At 42.9% G+C, this 14,208-nt stretch overlaps 1 protein-coding gene across 1 annotated transcript in view; it reads right to left on the bottom strand.

Moving 5' to 3' along the window:
• The window catches only part of ANKFN1 (ankyrin repeat and fibronectin type III domain containing 1), a 481,844-nt gene extending 471,939 nt beyond the window's left edge, over nt 1–9,905 (bottom strand). Inside the window, exon 1 of the mRNA XM_069602535.1 lies at nt 9,676–9,905. The gene's annotated coding sequence lies outside the window, so the exon portion shown is untranslated. The remainder of the gene's footprint in view (nt 1–9,675) is intronic.
• Nucleotides 9,906–14,208: the final 4,303 nt, after the last annotated feature.

Below are 14,208 nucleotides of genomic sequence, written 5' to 3'. Positions count from 1 at the left end.
CAGCTATAATTCAGGATCTCCAGATGAGATCATTGTGGATTTAGAGTGTGCCCTAAATCCAATATAGTGTCCTTAAAGAGAAAGAAGAGGGACATTAGAGGTATGCAGAGACAGAGGAGACCCAGAGGGGAAAAGGCCATTCAAGACAGAGGCAGGGGCTAGACTTGTGTCCCAAGCCAAGGACAGTGCAGAGCCACCAGAGGCTGAAAGAGGCAGAGCAGGAATCTCCCCTAGAGCCTTCGAAAAAGGATGGCCCAGCTGACACCTTCCTTTCTGGATTCTGGCCTGCAGAACGGGAGAGAATACATCTCTCATCTGCCACCCAGTCTGTGGCAGTTTGTTATGGCAGTGCTAGGAAACTGGTGCAGCCTCCAAACTTCAGGTTAGAATTAATCCAGCGGAGTGAGCTAACCTGAAATACACTGACAGTTCAGAGATGGGTCTTCACCCTTGGGTTTGGTTAGGAATCTGGTCAGCCTCGTAAGCTCTTCTCCCTGGAGCAACAACCTTGGCCACTAGCCTCAGCCTCGAATTTGCCCTCAGTCCACTTGCCAGCCTCTGCTTAGCCTGCTGCTGCCTTCTGTTGCCCTGTTTGGTGTTTCTCCCTGGGCACCCAACTCTCATCCCAGTCACTTTTTTCAAAGCATCAAATCCTCTAGTTTCTTTCTCCAAATTGTGAAATTTATATGAAAATCCAATTAAAGGCACATTTTATTATAATAGATATGTATATATAATAGCATGTTCCTTTTATTCATGACCTCTTTAACTGGAGAGAGATATATTTATTTATTTATTTATTTATTCATGATCTCTTTATTTTTATTTATTTATTTTTTAATTTTAAAATCTTTAATTCTTACATGCATTCCCAATATATTCATATATATATCTAACCCTCAGCCCTGTTATAGTAGATTTCTCCTGGGCACCTACACAAGCATTTATTCTCATGGAGGATCTGACTCACTGCCGATTCTTACTGTTTATGTTCAAGTTCTTCAGTCCCTCACTATGAAATATGGCACCAATCACAGCATAATGAGGTGCTGAGTATCATTTATTCAAACCATCCTTTCTCCCTAGCTGGGATTCAAAGGATATTGAATTAATTTATATTAATCCTATGTATCCAATTAATTAAAACGTTCCCAACTTAAGACTCTGGAGAAGGAAATGGCAACTCATTCCAGTATTCTTGCCTGGAGAATTTCATGGACAGAGAAGCCTGGAGGACTGCAGCCCATGGGGTTGCAGAGTCGGGCACGACTGAGCGACTAAGACTAACCTAGAATCACTATAGTTCATCAGTTCAGTTCAGTGCAGTCACTCAGTCATGTCTGACTCTTTGCAACCCCATGAACCGCAGCACGCCAGGCCTCCCCGTCCATCACCAACTCCAGGGGTCCACCCAAACCCATGTCCATCAAGTTGGTGATGCCATCCAACCATCTTATCCTCTGTTGTCCCCTTCTCCTCCTGCCCTCAATCTTTCTCAGCATCGGGGTCTTTTGAAATGAGTCAGCTCTTCACATCAGGTGGCCAAAGTATTGGAGTTTCAGCTTCAACATCAGTCCTTCCAATGAACACCCAGGACTGATCTATCTCCTTTAGGATGGACTAGGGCATCTCTTATAGTCCAAGGGACTCTCAAGAGTCTTCTTTTGAACTCTCAAGAGTTCAAAAGCATCAATTCTTCTGCACTCAGTTTTCTTCACAGTCCAACTCTCACATCCATACATGACCACTGGAAAAACCATAGCCTTGACTAGATGGACCTTTGTTGGCAAAGTAATGTCTCTGCTTTTTAATATGCTGTCTAGGTTGGTCATAACTTTCCTTCCAAGGAGTAAGCGTCTTTTAATGTCATGGCTGCAGTCACCATCTGCAGTGATTTTGGATCAATTAGGGCTTAAAGAAGAACATGTGATAAACACATTCGTTCACTCGGTATTTATTTAGTACCTGCTTCCTTCCATGTACTTTGCTAAGTGTTGGGCTTCTATATGTGAATGTGAGGAATGAGTCTGACCTTGAAAGAGCTCATTGTCTCCTGCATAGGTGCGGAAAAAAACAGTGAATTGGACGATACAAATACAATATGACCAGCATTATCTTATGGCATAAACAGTTCCACTTAGGAGGCTAGGGAACTGTGAGGGGCTCTGGAGATGGTGTAAGGGCTATGCTAGCTCGTTTCTATCGGACCTTCTGGACACACCCTGCCTCTTTGCCACCTGCCTGTGCTCTCAGGCATTGTCTGTGAGCTGCATTCTCTGGTCACTCATGCCTTCTGGGTTCTAGAAAGTTTGGTTGATGTTAGGACATCCGAGTGTGGAGCAGAGAGCTCCTTTTCTGTCATACTGCAGGTTGGCAGGGGCAGCTCTGTTCCAGGAGAAACCACTGCTTCTGTCTAGAAGCTCCTCTTAGGAATGTGGTCAAGTTCTGGGAACTGCTTTTTTCTTTTCTGATTCTAGTGGACACTAGCCTTAGGCCCCTTCACCATCCCCTCCTGGCTTCCCTTGACCTTGCCACAGCTCTGTAACGGCTCCATTGTGTGACATCCTTTAACCACTCATTGGATGTGCCATCTGTTTCTTGCTGGGACCCTCATGGGCACTGGGGTCAAGGGACGCTTCACAGAGATGGTGACCTTTGAACTTTGTCCTGAAGAATGTATAAGGTTTCTCCAGATGTATATGCATGGGGTGGGGTCTCCCAGGCTAAAGTAAGAACACTGTCAGATCCGGGAGGCCATGGAGTGCACTGCACATTTGGGGACTAAGGTATCTTATGGAGGAGCAGGCAGGCAGTGGTGGGAAAAGAAATTGGAACGTTGAAAGGCTTAAGGCTTTTAAGGGCTTGCCTGGCGGCTCAACTGGTAAAGAATCCATCTGCAATGCTGGAGACCCTGGTTTGGGAAGATCCACTGGAGAAGGAATAGGTTACCCACTCCTTTTGGTTCAGCTGGTAAATAATCTGCCTGTAGTGTGGGAGACCTGAGTTGAGATCCTGGGATTCCCTAGAGATGAGAACAGCCATCCACTCCAGTATTCTGGTCTGAAGAATTCCATGGACTGTATAGTCCATGGGGTCGCAAAGAGTCAGACATGACTGAGTGACTTTTACTTTCAAGGCTTTTGAATTGTATACTATCAGTGATGGGAAATTTAAAAGACACTGACAACATTCCAATGCCTTGAAGCTCCAGATACCCAGGTCTTTCTAGAAAACCTGTATTTCAGAAGTGAGAGACTGAAATTGATGCTTTATGGGTTTTGTATTCTTTGCTTTATGGTTAATAAAATTCAGACTGGGAGCTGAGGAAAGCTGTTGACTTAAAACATCAAATCATATCAAAATCTTTTCCTTTCAGTCCCAATTTATTGAGCTTTCTACTGATGTATTATGGAAAAAGCTATCTTGAGCTATGTCACAGTTTCACTCAATTACAGAAAACTTTGCTGAACGTGACAGCCTTTCAAAGATCCTTATAAAGGGAAGTACTTAATCAGAATCAATATTCTTGGCTCAGGTCTCAAGGAAGGGGGAAGAGGGAGGCCAAACTAACATCTGGTGAAAGATGGAGAAGGGGGTGAGAGGCAGGAGACATCAACGAAAGAGAAAAATTCAGAGCAGCATTGTCCAATAGAAATGCCACGCAAATATAAGGCACAGATGCGATTTTAAGAGCTGTAGAAGCCACACTGAAAAAAAGTAAAAAGAGGTGAAAACAAAATATGTGTTTACTAACAAATAAACAAAATGTGGTAGATACATACAGTGGAATGCAATTCAGTCCTAAAAAAGGAAGGGTGTTCTGACATATGGAATAACATGGATGAACCTTGAGGGCCTTATGCTAAATGAAATATCAGTCACAAAAGGACCAATACTGTATGATTCCACTCATATGAGGTACCTAGCATGATCAAATTCATAAAGACAGAAAGTAGAATAACGGTTGCTAGGGGCTGCAGGAAGGGGAAATAGGAAGTTGTTGAATGGGTACAGAGCACCAGTCTTACAGGATCAAAAGAGTTCTGGAGATTGGTCATAAAACAATGAGAATATACTTAACATTACTGAGCTGTACCCTGAAAAATGGTTAAGATGGGTCAATTTTATGTTATGTATATTTCACCACAATTTTAAAAAAAGGTCTTTACCTTTTAAAAGAGGTAAAATTATTAAGAATTTTAAGAATATACTTTATTTCTATATAAAATATAAACATATTTTATATAGAAATATGTTAAATATATATTTTATTAAGATATAATTAATAAAATATATTCTTAATATATGTAACCCATTATATCTAAAACATTATCATTTTAACATGTAATCAATATAAATTTATTGGCATAGTCTATACTTTCTAATACTAAGCCACTGAGATCTGATGCATAGTTTAACACAGAGTAGTTCAGTTTGAACTCAGCACAGGTCAAGCGATCTATGCTACGTTGTGGCTAACGGCTACCTCAGTGGACAATGCAGGTCTAGAGCAGAGGTTCCCAACCTTTTCAGCACCAGAGACCAGTTTCATGGAAAACAATTCTTCCATGGACCTGGGAGGTGTGGGGATGATTCGAGAGCTTTACATTGGTTGTGCACTTTGTAACTGAAGTACATCAACTCACTTGCCATTGTAAAGCCTGCCACCAAATGTAGCTTAATTGTCACTGATAGCTTAAACACACTGATAGGGTTTTGATACGAGTCTAACCAATTGATTTCTTATGGTCTCTGTGCGGTCAAACCTCTCTGCTAATGATAATCTGCGGCATCACCGCCCCAGCTCCACCTTAGATCTTCAGGCATTAGAACATTACCTGGAGATCTCAGTCTAGATCCCTCACAAGCACCCTCCACATCAGGGTTCCAGCTCTTATGAGAATCTAATGCTGCTGCTGCTGCTGGTAGGAGGGAGCTCAGACGGCAATGTGAGCAGTGGGGAGTGGCTGCAAATACAGAGCAAGCTTCTTCACCGGCTTGCCTGCCACTCGCCTCCTGCTGTGTGTTCCTGACAGGCCATGGACTGGTACCCCTGATCTGGAACACTGAATAAAGGCAGATTCCCTCCTGGGATTCTAGTCTTTTCCTTACAAGTGTACTAATGGCTTCCTTCACCGCGATACTTTTTTTCAGAGGCTTCTTGCTTTAGAAACTTGCCTTTGACAGCCTGGATGGGAGGAGAGTTTGGGGGGAGAACCGATACATGTACATATTGGGCTGAATCCCTTCGCTGTTCTCCTGAAACTATCACAGTTTTGTTAATCAGCTATGCCTAGTACAAAATAAAAAAGTTTAAAAAAAGGAAAGGAACTTGCCTTTGAGGCAGTGCAGGCATGGGCTGAGACCTAAGATTTTTTTGCAGCATCATGGGAGGTGGTTCTTGAAGCCATCCCAGGATTCTAAACCCAAAGAGATGAGAGGAGGCCCGGGAGCCCACCTCCACTGCCCCAAGAGCCCTTTGTTTGTAGGTGCTCTGGCCCCAATCCAGTGCTAACTAGTTGGTACATCAGTGATAACAGATATCAGAGGGAGTCTCTGTGACCTTTGGGAAGTTGTATAACATTTTGAAGCCTGAGTTTCTTCACTGGTAAAGTAGAGATAAGGATAGTGGTCGTCCTATACTGCTATTGTGAGTATTAACTCAAAATGCACAAACAAAACATTTGTAAAAGGGACTGAGTGAAAGCCGCTCAGGCATGTCCACCTCTTTGAGACCCCATGGACTCTTTGTGAGTCCATGGGATTCTCCAGGCCAGAATACAGAGTGGGTAGCCATTCTCTTCTCCAGGGAATCTTCCCAACCTAGGGATCAAACCCAGGTCTCCCGCATTGCAGGCAGATTCTTCACCAGCTAGGACAAAAGGGACTGGTGTATATTAAATAGTGGCTTGGTTATAAAAACCTCCATCATCTTTGTTATTATTATTACAGCTCATTTTAGCTACACAGTCTTGTTTTAACATTCTCTTAGATTTTCAGTCATTCCCATGGGAATGACTTGAGGATTAAAAACACAAACTCTGCAGCTCAACTTCTTGGGCTCAAGTTGTGGTCTTGATACTTTCAAGTGGCCTGAGACTCTTCCTCTGTTTCAATGCTCCCTCCTTCTGAGACTTGACCCCACACTTCCTCCATTATAATCACCTTGTCTCTTAGTTTTCAAATCTGTAAAATGGGAGTAATAATAGTAAACATTGCATAGGATTAAAAGCATTGATGTAGATGCACTCTTAAAGCATGTCCTAACATATATGACAAACCTTAGAGAAACTTGTTTGTAGCAGGAATTAAGCAGATACTATACTTGCTCTCCTGCAGGAAAGTTAGACCTTCAACCAATAACACAATAAAGAATAAAGAATATTATCACATAGGAACTCCTTATTGATGTCTCTCTTAAATACATGTGCTACAATTGGAAAGCTTCTTGTCCTCTCCTTAGCAGACCAAAGCTGTATTCTCCCCAGAATAAAGACCATGAGCACACCATTTCTCCCCCCTGTCCAGCATCTGAAGCAGCAAAGCCTCCTTTTCTTCTCAGGCCATTGTATCTTTCAACTCTGACGTGCCAGTGGCCCACCAGTTTTGTGATGCAACACTGCCTGTATTAAGCCCTTACACACTGAGTTAGTAGCGCTTCTAAAACCCCCACATTTACCAAACCCACTTATCTGTGGGCAAGAAATTCCCACTCCCAAGACACTGTCAGTCTCTTTTTGCATAGGTCAGGATGGGCAAATACATGCTGAGTTTCTGCATGGCTCCCACTGGGTACTCTTGGCCTTTGCACAAATAATTACAAAATGAACAAAAGAGATTAGCACTGAAGCGATTTATGGGAAGCTACTCAGGAGGTCAGAATAGCACTGATTAATCTCCAGATTGACCAGATACATGGGTAACATAAAAGAAAAAATAAATTGTTGGTAAAATTGTCCTTATGGGAGGTAAGCACTGAGAAAGGAGTGTTCCAACTGCTCTTAATTTGATCAGAGTTGACATTCAGCCCTGTCTGGCTCCCGTCATTAAAGCACGTACATTCCGGAGAAGTACTCCCAGCAGTGGAGACCCTCAAACACGCTCCTTTCTTTAGCCAGTCCTCACCTTCCCAAGGGCCCCATTCCCCCTTCTCGGTCAGGCCTTCATCTCACATCCTGAGAATCCAGGGTTCTGCCACTGCCCTGGCTCTGATGGAGTTGGGGAGGAGGTGGGAAGGGCTGAGGAGCCTGACGGCCTTGAGTTCCAGGGCTTAAAGGGAATCCTGAGCTGGCTTCTCCCACCCCCAGACTGTGACTGCTGTTCATCTTTCTCAGGAACTCTTGGTACAGGATGGAGAGCTTCTGCCCACCCCTTCTTCACCACCATAGAGACAAAAAGGGGAGGCTGTGAACTTGGGTGCTCACAGGAGTCGTTGACAGAGCTCAGGAACTGCAGTCTTGCCCTAAGGAAGCCCTGCACTGCCTGGTTTAATAGGACTCAAACTCCAAAAAAACAACAAAAAAAGCAAACTCTGAAAAAAGCGACCTTAGGAAACTTTTTATAGTTCCTAATTTAGAGGGGGTGGGAATCTAATGTGCATAAGACTCTAGATCAATTGATATTTACAGATGATTTGGGGCAATGGAAATTTGTTTCAGAGAACAGTTTGGTAATAGGCAGGAAAAGCCACTAAAATGTCCATATTTTTTGCCTCACTAATATCACTGTTGGGAATTCATTCTCAACCAATTTTTTTAAGAAAGAGAAGTAAAACTGCTTTATGCAGAGAACATATTCAGAATGGTATTATAATTATGGGAAAGCTAGAAGCAATTTAAATAGTCAACAATTGCTGAAACAGATCATGGCAGATCCACTTAACAGATTAATCTATTTAATCCAGCCACAATTAGCCATCTGTGTGAAACTACTAGAAGATGGGGAAGTGTTTATGGAATAATACTTGGAAACAAACAGCGTAAATGAATATATCTAGACTGTAGTTACAATTGTGTCAAACATACGTGCTTGGACAAAGCCTGAGAGCACAGAGAAGAACCAGAGGTGATAAAAAGTTGAGTTCAGGAAAAAAAAAATCTTAAAGGAAACCCCACTTTTTAATGTTTCCTCAGTGATAGCAAAAATAAATAATAACAAAGCATAGACCTCAGGGTGCTCATCTTGTCTCATTTCCTTGCTTTCCTTGGTTGCTTAAATTAGAGTCTCATAACCTGGATGCCAAGGCATGCCACTGTGCCATAGAAGGCTTCCAAATAGCATGATGTCCCACTTAGTGGACCCTCTCCACTGGGATGGCCACTTGAGCCCCGCTAAGCCGTTATTCCCCCGCTTTGAGTCACCTTGTCTCTTTCCTCGGGGAGTCAAAGCATGGCCTGGGTGAGAGGACTCCCCATGAAGCTCAGACCTGGCTCATTCACCACACACACCCATGGCAACTCAGGAGCTGGGCCCTGGCCCTCCAGCTAGGGCATTCAGCCCTTTGCTCAAGCATCACTGACTGCTCTCCTCCCGACCAAGCCCCAGTGTGCAGGGTCTCTGACTCTTCTGCCTTCATCATGCACAGCTGCTCAAAGCCTGTGTTTAGGATAGGCGATGCTGTGTCCCTCCTTCCCCCTTCCCCCACCTAGGGAGGATGAACTTGTATGTATTTGCTGCAGATACGCAAACATACAAACACTCGGCATGACAGGCGCAGCCACATCAAAGCTTCTAAAGAGAGAAAGAAGGAAGCAGGGATGAGAAAACAAATTGCACACAGGCACCTGTGTCCTCCCATAACCAGCCTACATCACGCCCAGGTGTGCTCTGGCTCCGCACATTATTTAGCATCAGTAACCCAAAGACGTTAACCAGTTCCTGATGCTGCAACAACCTGCTGCACGAGGGCTTTAAAGCAACAACATTCTCTCCTGCCCTTTTTCAGCATCACTCAATCCTGTGTTCCCAGTAAATGTCAGAGCTTGGCTAAACAAGCAAACAAAAAACTTTTCCCAAAGTTCAAGATCCATCCTGTCAGCCCTGAGAGACCTGCTGAGCAAAGGCACGAAGTACACCCCGCGTTTCCCATCCCGGGGCTTTGCTCACTGAACTCTTTGAACAGTACACCTGAGAGGTTAAATTGTGTCGGATCTGGTGCTGTTTATTGCAGGCAACTCCAGCTGAGAGAGATGCAAAAGTCACCCTGGCTGCTTTGTGGTTAGCAGGGAGTAAACACCCCTATAGAAGAGTAGCTCAGTGGCAAAGGAATGGAGATCTGCACACCTGCAAAAGAAACTTGGGAAAGAAAACCTCTTGGGAAAGAAAAAGAGTCCTTCCACTCAGGAATCCTCTCTCAGGCTGCGCTTTCTGCTGTGTAACCCACTCTCAAGAATGGAGAAGAGGAAAGGAAAAATGAAAACCAAAAGAAAACAATCCCCACCTGCTGCTTACGTGTGTTATGATCAGCGGAGAAAATGCAAGTACGTGTGAGCCCACTCTTGCACCTCCTTTGGCAGAGGAGAGCAGATCCCCAAGGCACTTGTTAATTGTGTAAACCATCTCCCACCCTCAGCCATACAGAGAGCCCCAACGCACACATGCACGCCCACCTCACAGCCAAGCCCCCTCCCCAGCATTCCTTTCCCAGCTGCAGAGAAAGCACAAAATGCTACTCACATGTGGCAGCTTCAGCTTCCCTTTCCCTCTCCCCAGCCTGAGCACTGGCTCCGGATGCTGCTGCTGCTGCTTTTTCTGTTGCAAGTGAAGCAAACCTTCATCGACAGAGATGGTTTTTCTCCGGGCTGCTTTGTCTGAGGTTCCCCAGATGAACACCGACTCGCTTATGTCATTATCCGACTTCGATAGCTCCCCTAACACAGGCAGGGCTTTGGGGCTGTCATCTTCCACTGGCTGGGCTTCTGCTGAGAGAAACAACAGACCTGAAACTGACAACTGATCGCATCAACACACTCCAGGGGATGGCAACCCAAGACTATGAAGTAACGTGTTAGCTTGCAGGGATACCATGTGCAGCCGAGGATCATCTGTCTTCTACTGGCACTGCAAGTCTGACCAAGTGGAAGAGACATTATTTATGAACTTACAGCTTCCAGAATGTCTCCAAGTGAAGCCATATGGGCATTATAAAGCCTGGTGTCGCGGAAGGACCCTGCAAACCTCGGGCGTGCCCAATATGGGTGAAATCAATCAGGGGGCAATGTAATTTGGTGATTAAAAGTAGAAAGTCTGTCTAAAAGATAGGTACAAATGTGAGATCCATCACTTGTCAGCCGTGTGAATTTGGGCAAAGTCCTTTTCCTCTATGAGTCTCTTCAGCTTCACATCCGTGTTACCTATACTTACCCTGTAGGAAACGTGCAGGAAGTGAGACGGTATATATAAATTAATAAGTTCAGTGCAAGGTAGGCACCCATAAAGAGAAATAAAGATCCCTTGCACAGTAGTAGTATTTCTTCACTTCAATAACTCCTCATCTCTTAATAAAGAACTTTGTGTACATATTATAAAACATTAGGACAATCCCAAAGGTCCACATAATCACTTGCTACCTCAGAGGAAACAGATTTAGGTTAGCTCTGATTTTCCGGTCTCAAGCTGTCAGATGCCAGCATGTCCATTTTTCAGATAAGGGAAAGGGAGCCACTGATAAAAATTGCTCAGCGAGGGCAAGCCACTGCCTTTCACTGCTGTCATTACCAGTCCAAAAGGGATTTGCTTCTCGGTGAGTTTTTAGTCAGAGACAACACCAAGGAAAATGATCACACAAAGTGAAGCTTTCATTTGCAGCAAATAAGGATGTCATGGGGAGTCATTTCCCAAAGCCATGGCTCCCTGTCAAGGAAAGAGTAGTTCTTTTATTAGGACAAGGGATGAATATTTAAGCAGGAAAACTTTTAAATGTATGTATTTTTAATTGGAGGATAGCTGCCTTACGATACTGTGTTGGGTTCTGCCATATATTAACATGAATCAGCCATAAGTATACGTATATCCCTTCCCTCTTGAAACTTCATCCCACCCCTCTAGGTTGTCACAGATCACTGAATTTGAGCTCCCTGCATCATACAGAAAATTCCCATGGGCTGTCTAATTTTGCATATGGCAATATGTATGTTTCAATGATACTCTCCCAACTCATCCCACCTTCTCCTTCTCCTCTGTGTGCACAAGTCTCTTCTCTATGTCTGCATCTCCACTGCTGCCCTGAAGGTTAGGTGTGTCAGTCCCATCTTTCTGTAATCCATATGTAGCCAGTAATATATGATATTTGTCTTTCTCTTTTTGACTTACTTCATTTGGCATAATGGGTTCATCTAGAACCTTATTAGAACTGAGTCAAATGTGTTCCTTCTTATGGCTGAGTAATATTCCATTGTGTATATGTACCACAGCTTCTTTATCCATTCATCTGTCAATGGACATCTGGGTTGCTTTCATGTCCCGGCTATTTTAAATAATGCTGCAATGAACATTGAGGTACATGTGTCTTTTTTGATTATGGTTTCCTCGGACTCTGTGTCCAATGGTGGGACTGTTGGTTCTTAGGGTAGTTTTGGGCCTCCCAAGTAGTGGTAATGGTAAAAGATCTGCTTGCCAATGCATGAGACATAAAAGACATGGGTTCAATCCCTGAGTCAAGAAGACCCCGTGGAGGAGGGCATGGCAACTCCCTCCAGTATTCTTAATATAGATGTAGGAGCCTGCCAGGCTACAGTACACAGGACTGCAAAGAGTAAGACACAACTGAAGCAACTTAGCACACACACAGAGCAGCTTTATTCTTAGTATGTTAAGGAATTGCCACGCTTTTCTCCATAGCAGCTGTATCAATTTGCATTCCCATCAACAGTGCAAAAGTGTTCTCTATTCTCCCCACCCTCTCCAGCATTAATTGTTTATAGATTTTTTTTGATGATGGCCATTCTTACTGGTGTAAGGTGATGCCTCATTTTAGTTGTGATCTGCATTTATCTAATAGGGAGCAATATTGAGCATCTTTTCATGTTTATTAGCCATCTGTATGTGTTTGGAGAAATGTCTGTTTAGGTTTTCTGCCCACTTTTGGATTGCATTATTTGATTTTTTTGGTATTGAGATGAAGGAGCTGCTTGTATATTTTGGAGATTAATCATTTGTCAGTTGTTTCATTTGCTATTATCTTCTCCTATTCTGAGGGTTATCTTTTCACCTTGTTTGTAGTTTCCTTTGCTGTGCAAAAGCTTTCAAGTTTAATTAGGTCCCATTTTTTTATTATTATTTTTTATTTCCTTACTCTAAGAGGTGGGTCATAGCAGATCTTGCTGTGGTGTATGTCAAGGAGTGTTCTGCCCATGTTTTCCTTGAAGAGTTTTATAGTTTCTGGTCCTATATTTAGGTCTTTAATCCATTTGAGTTTATTTTTGTGTGTGTTGTTAGGAAATGTTCTAATTTCATTCATTTACATTTAGCTGTCCAGTTTTCCCAGCACCGCTTAGAGAAGAGACTGTTTTTTCTCCATTGTATATTCTTGCCTCCTTTGTCAAAGATAAAGTGTGCATAGGTGCATGGCTTGTCAAAGATAAAGTGTGCATAGGCTTTCTATCTTGTTCCATTGGTCTATATTTCTGTTTTTGTACCAGTACCATGCTGTTTTGATGAATGTAGCTTTGTAGTATAGTCTGAAGTCAAGCAAGTTGATTTTTCCAGCTCCATTCTTCTTTCTCAAGATTGTTTTGGCTATGTGGAGTCTTTTGTGTTTCTATACAAATTGCGAATTTTTTGGTTCTAGTTCCATGAAAAATAACATTAGGAGTTTGATAGGGATTGCACTGAATCTATAGATTGCTTTGGCTAGTATAGTCACTTTCACAATATTGATTCTTCCCATTCAGGATCATGGTATATCTCTCCACCTGTTTGTGTCATCTTTGATTTCTTTCATCAGTGTCTTATAGTTTGCTGTGTATGGGTCTTTTGTCTTTTTAGGTAGGTTTATTCCTACGTATTTTATTCTTTTTGTTGCAATGATGAATGGGATTGTTTCCTTAACTCCTCTTTCTGATTTTTAAGTGTATAAGAATGCAAGGAATTTCTGTGTGTTAATTTTATATCCACAAGCAGAGAAGTTTTGTCATTACAATGAAGGCAGGCAAAATCTTGCATGGGTGGTTTGGAAATAAGCTTCTTCATATAGTCTATGTTATGTTAATGGGGCTTAAGCTCCAACTGGGGAGGAGAGTTTGGCATTGAAATGAAGCAAAGGTAACTTTTGGACATTCTTGTTTGTCTGAACAAGCTCTAGTCTTGTGGTCAAGCTCAAGATTTGAACCTATCAGAAGGCTCTTGATAACATATCATCTTGGAGCTGTCTGTCCCTGAAAAGAAACAACTCAAAAAACAGCACTGGGTACTTTCTGCACTGGGGTTCCTAAGGAACACAATGGCCTCTCTTCATTTTACTCTGCACAAACCACTCAAGGACAGGGCCTGGTATATGACACTTTGCTTTTGAAACAGACTTGTGGAAACGGAATGGGAATCTTCTTTCCCTGAAGGGATTCTTTTAGGAGAGTTGGGATTTATAATGATTGATAGATTATGATGAGGGGGTCCTCAGTAGAGAAATGTGTTCTCATTTTAAAGAATAAAAGAGAACATGTCCAAGTGATGAGAAAATCCAGACTGTTACTGCCCATTGGACCCCTAGGGCATTCTAGTTGTAACTTGGCTTTTCCCAGTTGAGAACACTGCTGCTCAGAAGCTGGTTTCATCTCCCACTTCACTGATTCATCTCCCATCTCACCACCTGCAAAGAAGAATGCCTGAACAAATGCCAATTGCTGTGTGCAGGGATTTTTACCCTTCTGGTGTAGTTTCATTGAAGCCAACATCAAATACACCCAGGGATGGCAAAGGGATCAGCCCAGTCTATCATGTTCCATGTCACCCCACAAAGGTTGTTAGATGGATAGTATGCATTTGGGTCCCAGCCATAAGCCACTGCTCCCCAGGTGAATCAGAGTGGATGAACAAATGGTAAAAACCTGGATTAGAGCATTTGCTGATAAAAGCTTCATCCATGGGTTTGATGACCATCTAAGATATGAAGGGAGCACTGGGGAGGAAAGGAAATAACTAGGTAACCAAGTTCCAAATTGGTTCCTTGAAAGAGCCTAGAAAGTCTCAACAACATCCCACAAACATGGAAGG

This window comes from Ovis canadensis, chromosome 11 (genome assembly GCF_042477335.2).
Source record: "Ovis canadensis isolate MfBH-ARS-UI-01 breed Bighorn chromosome 11, ARS-UI_OviCan_v2, whole genome shotgun sequence".
NCBI classification, from domain to species: domain Eukaryota; kingdom Metazoa; phylum Chordata; class Mammalia; order Artiodactyla; family Bovidae; genus Ovis; species Ovis canadensis.
This window is presented reverse-complemented; position numbering and strand designations above follow the sequence as displayed.